Below are 10,415 nucleotides of genomic sequence, written 5' to 3'. Positions count from 1 at the left end.
TACCTCATTTAGTCTATCTTGTGATGAAAAATAAATCTTTATTAACTTCAACAAGTTTATTTATGCTTAAACAACTATTAGTGGTATGATTAAAAAATATCTTATAAGCAATACAATTTTTTGAAAATAAATTATTCGGTTTTTTCAAACATTGTAGCATATTTAAAATTGTTCAAGTTCTATACAATACTGCACAAGCTAGTTAAATGACTAACTCTTTAACTTCTCCAAACTCAATAAATACCCCAAAGTATCTTGATATTGTTTAAATCGTTCAAGCCGAACTTGAAAAAAATACTGAGTTTGATCGATTATAAATAAAAATATTCAATTTAATTTTTTTTTAATTTTTGACCAATTTTTTCTCTTTCGATAGGCCACCAACTCAAAATATAGATGTTGAGCCCCTTCTAGGATCGGGCCCTGAGACAATGACCTCCTTGAACTCATAGAAGGTATGACCTAGATATAACAACTCAAACATCACGTTTATATTTTTATATCAATCAAGAACAATTATTTCACCCAATAATCTCCCAACCAATAATTGCATTCACTGAAATCAATGTGAATCGAGCCATTCATATTGACTCTGATATCAATTATATAACCGAGCTGAGTGCTTATTGCTTTACAAAAATATATTAGTAATGGTGCAACGTCTCAAATCTTTTTAAATTGTATTGCAACTTAAACATCATATTTCGATAATTTTATCCAACAAAGACAATTATTACGCCGAACATATGCTATAAGCCTATAACATGTCAAAATTTAAGTACTAAATTCTCTTGTTGCGTATATGGTTTTCTTACCAGAGTTCTTAATTCTAGTTGGGCAGACATGCATGTCAACAATATCAATAATGTTAATCCCAGTGTCAATATTATGAAGAAATTTAAACTAAATTAACAAAAGGAAAACAATTTTTTGAAATAAAACCAATTTTTCGCACAAATTTAAAAACAAAAAAAATGTATATATAGAGATCAATTTATAGGCTGGATTATGACATTACGCTATTAAACAGTGAGCCACAGTGAGCCAGCTTCTATAAATATAGACACAATTTAAAGTAAAAGTTATACAATATTTTTATTTTAGATTTATATAATATTGTAAATTGTGGGTTTTTTTTTTTTTTTTTTACATGGAAATTTTGGGTTAGAAAAAATTAAAATCCTAGTTAAAAAAACAAAAACAAAAACAAAAACAAAAAAAAATTATGTAATAATATTTTAATTTTAAAACATGATTTGACAATTCCCCGTCTTTCAAATACATTTGTCTGTCTTAATCATGGATTCAAATCAACCCCATTCAAGGAAATCACGCATCCTATCTACAAATGGTGACGCATATAATTACGGATAATTTACGGGAAATTTGGGTTCAGTCCCCAGCCGCCTTTTTTTTTTGTGTTCAGTCCCTAGGTACTTTTTTAGTACCATATTTCCACATGAAGTGTACCACATTTCCACATGAAGTGTACCACATTTTGTATGACATAGTACCACAATTTTGTGGGTAGGGAGTGAAGCCAAAGAAATTTTATGATTGGGGATTTTTCAATAACTTCCCCTATAATTTATATTATATTAGAGAGAGTTTATTGTTAACCAATTTATTTAGTTTTGAGTTTTATCATACTAATTTTTTTATTTTTCGTTATTTTACTCAAATTACTTATATGATCCAAAAAAATACTAACATATATTAGAAAATACTGACATTTCATTGAAAAATGATGATGAGATAACAAAAATTGACGACTTGTTAATTTATCACAACCACGTCATCAATTGAACTAAAGTACCGAAAATTAAAAGTGAATATATCAAAACCAAATTTTAAACACTTTAGGAAACAAAACCCAAATTCCAATAAGTTAATGCTCAATTATTATTATTATTATTATGTGATACCTCTACGTTTCTTGAAAGCCAAGAATTACCATTACTGATCATAATATTTTTACTTACATTTTTGTTATCTCGTAATTACATAAATTATTGTCCCAAAAATGTCATGATCTTGACCAATTTTCCACTTAAACATAAATTATTGTTCCGAATTTTCGTCTAAGTCTTGTATTTTTTTAATTTTTGTCAATTTTAATTTTTTTCTGCAGAAGTGTTGATTTGTTCTTACGTGTCTAGTTATGTTAACGCCACGTCGATATCATGTTGAAAAATGACGCAAATTAATACCACAATATTGGAGATGGTGGAAACCATGCGACGATAATTGTGCCAAAACACCTCATCCTTTAAATTGCTTTCGCCTCACGCATTGCAGATACTTATCTCAACCAGATACATTATCTTTGTGCAAATGGGAATTTATGGATAAAAAGGGATATTGATTACATCATACACCGGGCATATTTGAGTCGTGCATCGTTTATCAAGGTTACTACAAGAAAATGCGATAAAAAATTTAGCATCCCATTCAATATATATGATCTAAATACAAAAATATTAGCAACCAACAAGTTGTAAAACGACACTAAGAGAAGACAGTCTAGGGTATGTTATATTATATATGTGTGTGTGTGTGTGTGTGAATTTATATTTTTAATCATGAAACTTACATGTTTTGTTTTCAATTTCGGTCATGTTACGGTGAATTTCAATTTTAGTAACATAGCCTGTATGGTTTTTTTTTTTTTTTTTTTTTTTCAATTTTTGGAAATGCAACTTGTATGTTGTTTTCATTTTTGATCTTTTTTTATTGGCACGATGGACTCGGGTAAAAAAACCAAAAATGAAAAACATATTTTTTGTTGAGAAAAACTAGTAATCTTGATTTTGATGATAACAAAACTTGTTATTATGTTTCTAACATATTTACTCAAGTGTGAAGTTAATACATCAAGTTGGAAGCTGGAACATCAATTCGCAACCGGATGAATTCTGGCGAGGTGCCGTATTTTGACCATATCTTACAAACCAGAGATCGAAATGACCTAAGGCCAAAACGGTTGGAAAGCCAACTCAATTATCTACAAGTCATAACTCAAGCCGGTCGGACCAGTTCGAATGTTATCTAGGTCAAACTGCTGATTGAATTTCAGACAAGACATTTCGGATTCTGCAAACGGTTCAAAACGAGCCGTGTTAGTATTTTGCCCATATCTCTCAGCTGGTTGATTCAAATGACAATCCGTTAACTTCCCTGATCAGAAAACACATTTTGGAACAAGTCGTATTTCACGTTATTTGGACAAAATCGAATAGTATCTAGTCCAAACCGGTTGTTGAATGACCAAACTGATTGCACAAAAACAACAATCAGTTGGGTATGAGCAGTTGCAGTATTTTGGCCATATCTCTCAGGTCGCTTATTAGAATGAAGCGATTCAGTATAATTTGAAAAGATAAGACGATGATCTACAAATCATCTTCATAAGTCAAAGTCTGAATCAAAACTTAAGATGCTGATAAATGGTGATGAAGCTACTAGTTCTGCACAGCACACCAGTTGAGCTGCGATTGAGATGCTAGGCAAAATTGAACTGCTAACCAGTTTTCAACAGCTGAACAGTTTCAACCGATGATCAGCTGACCAGTTTGAACCGTTGACCAACCAGTTTAAGCTCGGGAAAAGGTCCAGCAAGGCGAATTTGACCATTTCAATTTCAGAATCAGTACAGAAACTTTCTAAACGGTCATATTCTTGTGTCTAACGTATATATCATTGTCGGAGCCTGTAAATAAAACATGTTGAAGATTAAACAAGAGCCTTTGAAGTGGATTTAAAGCATGGGCTGACTAGTTGAGAGCACAAGCCCTTGTGTGAGGAAACATTTAAGATGTACATTATAAAGGATAAATTCCTCACACACAATCACTCATACATTTACAAGAGAGTTGAACTTCAAAGTTTAGTTGAGTGAGTCTTCACAAAAGACATTAAAGATTATGTTTGTAGTCTTGGCATATGAGACGTTAAACATTATGCGGATTGTGAGGTTGCAGCCTACAATCGAGAGTGTGCTAGGAGTTTCAATTAGGCAAGAGATAAGTCTTAAGTTGAAATGAGTTTGTAGAAGGTGTTGTATAAATCAAAGTCTTCTAGTGGATCCTTCCCAAGGGGAAGAAGAGGTGACGTAGGAGTTGTTAATCTACGAACATCCATAAACAAATATGTGTCTATTTATTTATTGCATTTACTTATCATTTTCATTATTTTAAAGATGCATTGTTGAAGCATTTTATGTATTCTTCAAATACCAAAATATTGCATAACAAGTGTTTGATAAAATGCTTCAACCAAAATATTTTTACTCATTCAACTTGCATATGTTTTAAATGCGTTACAAAATCTTTGATCGGTTTCTACGAAAGATTATTTCGAGTGTCTTCCGCTTTGTTTGAAAACCAAACTCGATTTAATTCATCGATATTCAAATTTTCAAGAACAAGCTATTGTAGCTTTTAAAAACAACTATTTTTTAAAGAGTAAACTCTTTTCCAATCCTAACACATATAAGTTACAATATCTAAAGTGAAGATTCAACATAAAAGAGAAAAAAATAAAAAAATGAAAGTTACATGATTAAAAATACAAATTCATTATTAACATGATGAAAAGTGGAAAAAAAAAGAAATTACAAGATCAAAAATATTATTTGCCCAAACATTTTTATATAGACTTCAACCTTGATCTTTGAAAAAGTGACGTCAGATTACGTATACCTACTTCAAAAATTACGACGCTACGCGATTTCCAAAAATCATCACTTATAATGTGTCACTCCCCGAAACTCGGAATTTGACACCGGCGTCGTTTAACAATCACACAATTGAAACGACCAGCATCGTAGCATAGTATAAACCGAAAACCAGTTTATTATTCATAATTTCCAAAAAAAACCAAAGTCTTTACAACTGAATAAAATAAATTTGCGGAAACGTCTAACATAAAATTGAAAGTACTAAAATTCAAAAAAAGAATAACATAACTAAACTAAATCACAAACTTCACCATCCCCAAAATTGTTCAGATTCTTCTTCTTCTTCAATCTGTTCTTCGGACTTATCCGGGGAAGATTGTAAGGGGTGAGTATTTTGAGAAATACTCAGCAAGTGGGAGAATTTGAATACCACATAACATTTTATAACAATTTCGAATCATAACAGAACATGCTTTTCATAATCGTAACATCATATTCATAACATAACAACACTGCGATTTTTCACCTTTCATGGTTTACTGATATCAGTCCCTAAGTTTTGATCTTCTAAGGGGGCGAGGTCGTAAAACAGTTCTATCCCACTGTTAAGGGCCATATATTGGAATTCCACCCATTTTCAGGGAATCCTCACAGTGCCAAACATAAACGTATCAAAATTTTCGTAAAAAAATGCATTGACAAAACGACGATGCTTGACCAAATTTTAAAAACCAAAAACCGAAATCTTATATGCATAAAAACCGAAATTTTAAGTTTTAAAACAAGTCCACTTACCTTCAATTCCTACTTTACTAGCTGGATGGCGGCAGCGCTTCGCTGTACTCAAAAATTCCTAAGAAGACTAGGGAGACTTTCGAAAATTTGGTGTAATTTTAGGTGTGATTTTTGAGTCAGGTGGCTCTCTTATTTATAGGGGTTGGCTGCTATCGGGATCGAGTGATATCGCGTTGAAATCTGACTTAAATCTTACAAATCTCACATCCTAAAATGAGATAAATTCTGATATAAACTTAAACGATAAAACCTAAAATTCTTGGATTTTACATAATGTGTATGTAAGAGCATCCAGAGTGGAGGGTGTTATACCCTGAAAAACATGATATCCATGTACCACATACACATTATATTAACATATTTATTTTCTCAAATTGATTTTAACGTCAACACTCGTCGTTTGTAATTAAGTCTCATTATCCATTCATTTATCTTTATTCTTATTTATATTAAATAAATACATTTGTAATTTTTTTACATCATTTACATGATTATTATTTAAAATAAGTAATATTAATATTTTTAATTTTTTTAATTATTTTTATTATTTCATAATATTTTACTAGTTTAATTTATTTAAAATTTAAATTTTATTATCAATTTGTAATGAAGTAGTATAAATAAGAAAAAAATTCACAACCGCATATAATTAAAAAGAACATAAAAATTAAAAATTATGAAATATGTAGAATACTAATTCACGGATTTTAATGTATTACGTTTTTTAATAAATTTTTAAATTTACGTTTTTTTGTAAGACCGAGCGTTTCTTGAGCAAATGTTTTAGCTCATGGTAATAGTGTAACTCAAATATTTTAAACTTTACAACAACTCAAGCATCAAGATTCGATCGTTCTCACAATAGAGACAATTATTGCACTTCAAAATCTTCATCCAATAATTGAACTTCTTGTAATCAACGAGAATCGAACTGGTGACCTCGGCTCTGACATCAATTATAAGATCGAGCGCTTGTCGCTTTACCAAAAGCTATAAATAGTGTTAAATGTGCAATTCAAATCTTTAAATTCATACAACAATTCAAGCACCACAGTTCGATTACTCTGATAACAATTATTGCACTCTAACAAGAGTGTGTGATTCCCACACCATTTTAAAGTATGTGGAAACACATGCAAAATACTTTGTGTCTGGCGCATGTTTTCACATGCTTGATCGGGCTTATAATTTTTGTAAAGGAATATTGGCGTTCAAACGTTTGAACGTTCACATGATGTGGAAACACGAGTGAGCTCTCACTCAAATTGATATTAGTTAAGATCATATCGGTATTCAAACACTAGATTCCCTAATTTTACATTTATAATATGAGCTCTTAATTAAAATTTAGAAATGATTAACTTATATTGATTAGGTACACAAAAGAAATGAAAAAAACAAATATATTTAGAAAAGAATATATGAGGTACGTTGACATATCAGGAAATTTTACCTAATTTCATGGGATATTCCCAGAGAGCAACAAACTACTCTGTGTTATACACCAAAATGTTATTTTCGTTATATTTTTATACATGATAATTGTGCTAATATTTGAATCCAAAAAAAAAAATCGAATTTGTTATTCTCAATGTGGCATAAACAAAACTAAGAAATGACATTCCAAGAAATGTCCTGTTAGGTTTTGATTTTTCAAATATATCAAATATTGGAAGTAGACCTAGACTTAGCAAGGGACAATGAGTTTTTGTATTTTCATATAAGATATCAATAATTATACATGCATTGTTATCATTATTGTTGTTGTTGTTGTTGTTGAGTACTGAAAAGAGCTGTCGACACATGATATTTGTGTTGTTTTACCGTTTACGGTCCAAAATATTTAAGTTGAACTATTACCACTAACTATAACTTTTAGTTAAGCAGAAACGTTCGATCTTACAATTGATATAAGAGCTAAAGCCGTATGTTCGAATACCACGTATTACAAAAAACGTATTCATTGTATTACATGAGATTGTTGATGAAGAATAATAATTGTCCCTGTTAAGAGAGCGATTTACGCACAATGTTTGACTTATTACACGATTTAAAGTTTTTGAGTTACACATACTATAATAACTTTTAATAAAAACGTGACTCATGTTTTAAGTCATCATATCTTGTCCACTCCCCCAACTTTATCGGATCCACATCAAAAATGGTTCTCTCAATTTGAAACGAGAAGTCTTTTTCAAACCCTCAATTTTAATTTCTCAAAATTGGAATCAAAATTGAAAAAGGGATCTGTATGTAGACTTTTATTCAGTGGTTAACTATTAGGATTTGTTTAATGAGAGAGACATTTTCTTTTGTCAGTTTATAATAATGGTTATTATTGACGAGTTGAATCACTATTCCATAAAGTGTGACAAAGAGAAAAAAGAAAATTCAAGTGTAATATAATATTTTATAATATAATCACGACTTGAGTTTAAAACATATATTTATAATAAAAATAATATTTATTCATAGATCAGATGAAATTGGAGATCTTTCTAATAAAATTTTCTCAAGAGATTATCTCATAAGATTTTTTGTGATAATTAAATGAGATAATATTTTTTTTCTTGAAATTCTTTATAGAACTTAGTAATTGCATCTATATAATATATTATTGCAGATATTTAGTTACTTTATTGTTTCCTTTTGTCAGTTGTTGCACATCGATTAGATAAAGTCTCTGAAAGTTGTATATATGGACTTGGGCAATCCTCCTCTTTAGCTAGCTTTTGGGGATTGAGTTAAATCCAAATCTCAATCTTAACATGATATCAGAGTCAAGTTCCATCGTTATGTGTTGGACTGCCCATAGTTGAATCATCTGTTTTGTCCATAGTTGAGCCATTTGTAAACTTTACACGCTAAATGTTCATTTCTGGACGTGAAGGAATGTGTTAGTTGTCACACAACCGTTACATAAAATTTCTGGGAGTTGCATATAAAGATTTGGACAAACCTCTCCTCTTGAGCTAGATTTTGTGTTGAGTTAAGTTCAAATCTCATCTTAATATTTTTTTAAAAAAAATTAATTAGATATATCTTTACTAGAAGTTTCTGTGATTGACTTCTCAAATCATTGGTGATGTTTAGGAATTTGCTCTCGTCACTTTTCAGCCAAGAATTAAATTATATCAAACTATATATATATATTTTTTCTTATTCGACAAATTCATAATTATTTCAAAAACTTAATTCCTAACATGCGAACAACCTGATTCACATTTATTTAATTATTTTTAAGATATAGAATATATAAAAAATTTGATTGATTAAAAATAGTCCGACTGTTGTTTTTTTCTAGAGGAACACTGTATTATTCAAAATTTGGCGACTTGTCGAGAAAAAGGACACATATTTCCCCAACAGAGAGCCTGGGACATCTTACTAATATCACAAGGCTCCACGAAAAACGTTAGAAATGCCGTGGAGTACGCAACAAAAATCAATCTTTCGACACTGATTACTGGTGAGAAGTGAAAGCATATAAATACAAATTTTATTATGTGTCCTATTTTTGATAATAAAAAATTAAAAAAAGTTAAGTAAATATCAAACCATAATAAATTTTAGAAAATAGACTAAATAATTAAATTTGTATATTCTCTAATCAATATATATAGTTTCGATATGCTGCTCATTCACTGTTCCCACTTCCATATGTACTAACGAGCTGTCACTTGTTTATTAGATGTGATAAAGTATATACAAATTGTCTATCTACGTGTGACATCTCATTGATGAGCACGGTAGGTGGACAACATGTATATCAAAATTTATATAGTTTGAGACGATGCTCACTTACATCTAATAGATGATTGACATCTCTTGATGAATATGATAGATGGAAAACATAACAAAACTATATATATATACACGAATAAAATCTTTAACACTCTTACATGAGTTCCATAAGTACTTATATTTAGGTTTAAAATGTAAGAGTGGGTCTCATGTGAGACCGTCTCACGGATCATAATCTGTGAAACGGGTCAACAATACACATATTCACAATAAAAAGTAATACTCTTAGCATAAAAATTATGGATGACCCAAATAAGATATCTGTCTCACAAATAATACACGTGAGACAGTCTCATATAAGTTTTTGCCAAAATATAATAATATATCATTTTTTAAAGTCTGATCACTAGCTAATGTTTTTTTAAAAAATTGTATCAGTTGTATTTTAACAAAATAAATACAATTTTAAGACACAAATATATAATAATTAAACAGACCAATTTTGAGACCGGGCTTCTAGCCCAATGGTCTCACCCGCCGGATTAGCTGGCCTCCCACCCCGGGTTCGATCCCCCTCCCCTGCGTGAGTTGTAATAAAAAAAAAAAAAAAAAAAAAACAGACCAATTTTAAAGGTTTGGTATACAAATAACATATAAATTGAGCGAGTTACTTGTTAGGTATAATATAATTAATGCAAAAATTGACAAGAAATCGAATTAAAGAAAATCCATTATTTTATATATCTTGATCTTGCGTGTATATATAAGGTATTCGCGTATGAAATTATTTCGAATTAATACATAATTTTTGGGATTACTTATTTTCTAAAAATTATTAAAATAAAATAATAAATTTAGTCCTATATACACATATATGTATGATTTTGGTGATTATGTACTCAGATTTCAATATTTATCCGCCACCTTTTGTTTAGTTTTTCTTCAATTAGATCATTTTTCACGATACCGCGCTGACTTAGTGTCGACGTGACATTAACCTATCAACGATATAAAACTCGCGTATGCAGAAGCTTCACGTCAGTATTCACGACAAAAACAACCAAATTAATCAAAAATCGGAATGAAACAATCACACCAAACAAGTTAAAAAGTTTTTCAATTATTAATTATCAGATTAAATAATTGTCATTGCTTGTGTGACTTTATCACATATTGAAGTGGTTCTTTAACCAGATTT

The sequence above is a fragment of the Primulina eburnea genome, chromosome 3, assembly GCF_022965805.1.
Source record: "Primulina eburnea isolate SZY01 chromosome 3, ASM2296580v1, whole genome shotgun sequence".
Taxonomy (NCBI): domain Eukaryota; kingdom Viridiplantae; phylum Streptophyta; class Magnoliopsida; order Lamiales; family Gesneriaceae; genus Primulina; species Primulina eburnea.
This window is presented reverse-complemented; position numbering follows the sequence as displayed.